Genomic DNA, 1,460 nt, shown 5'->3' on the forward strand with positions numbered 1-1,460 from the left:
CGGAGATGGTAGTAAGTCCAGGTATAAGATTATTATATACGTATCTATGGTATTAAAAAAAAAAATTGACCATAAATAGGTATGTATAATAAATACCAAATTAATCATATCACAATATCCATTAGGTACTTGAAAAAAAACTAGGTATAAATAAAAAAAAAAAGAAATAAATAAAAAAGAAAACACACATCATTGTAAAATCAATAAATTCATCGTTCCACTCAGAATTTAAAATATATTATATATCATCAAACAAAACATAACGCAAAACGTAATTTATGAAACATCATTCAACGAAAAATAGGGCCATTACATATTAGTTATTATTTTAGATTTTGAGTGAAAAGATGAATATATTGATTTTACATGATGTGTGTTTTTTTTTCTTTTTTATTAATTTCTTTTTTTTTTTGAGTCTGTCATCACATTTTAGGACAGTAAAAGTGCTTGGATTTTCTTCAACAGTATCTTTTCTGATAGGAAAGTGAATTTAGTTGGTACTTTGGGGGGTCAAAAAATTTCCCAGTAGTTTTCAAAAGTGACGTGAAAAACAAAAGAAAAATTAAGGAGAAACGGGAATTTTTACGCAAAATCTGTTTTCGAGAAAATCGCTTTTGGTTTTTAGTGCAACTCTAAAACACAGACCGTAGGTCCATAAAATGTTGACTGAGTGTTTATATAAGCATTTTGCATACACCATAACATTTTCCAAATATTTTGACCTATTTTGAGCTGTTTACGGACATTTGTAGTTTCCATTTTTTTTTCTATAAATATCAATACAATTTTATTTGTTGATTGAAAAAGCTTAAAAAATTAATAGAAGGTTAATAGGACTGTCCCCACCGATTGTAATATGATACATTAATTGATACTTAATGAGTTTTTTTTACATGTAGAGTAGGACGTAGATACATAAATGCTGAAGACCTATGCAACAGGTGTACTGTGAAAAGATGTAGAAAAATGAATTGTACAAAAAAATATTTATCACGAATACACTATAATATGACTGTCGTCAGATGGACCGATACTGAATACGGAATAACACTTCTCATCGTCATATTAAAAATATTTTGAAAATAAAAGATATTCAGAAATAATTAAACGCTGATGAAGAAAAACAACCTTCTATTTACATTAAAAAAAAAAAAAAATAGAAATAAATATAATAGTACTACTGGCTATTGACGTATCTATTTTTTTCTGCTCGTTTTAAAAATATGAAAACATTTTTTTTTATAAATAACCAATATAATATAAAAATATAAAATAGTAAAAAACTAAAAAATAGGTATTTAATATACTTATATTATAAGTATAATTATACTTACATTATTTATACTTAGGGAAAGTGAATGAAAATAATCAACTCAAGTTCAGTTAAGTTAACTGAATTTTTAGTTAACATAGAAAAATATATACAAATATGATCACGAAAATAGGAGACCGTCCATTAA

This window comes from Acyrthosiphon pisum, chromosome A2 (genome assembly GCF_005508785.2).
Source record: "Acyrthosiphon pisum isolate AL4f chromosome A2, pea_aphid_22Mar2018_4r6ur, whole genome shotgun sequence".
Classification (NCBI taxonomy): domain Eukaryota; kingdom Metazoa; phylum Arthropoda; class Insecta; order Hemiptera; family Aphididae; genus Acyrthosiphon; species Acyrthosiphon pisum.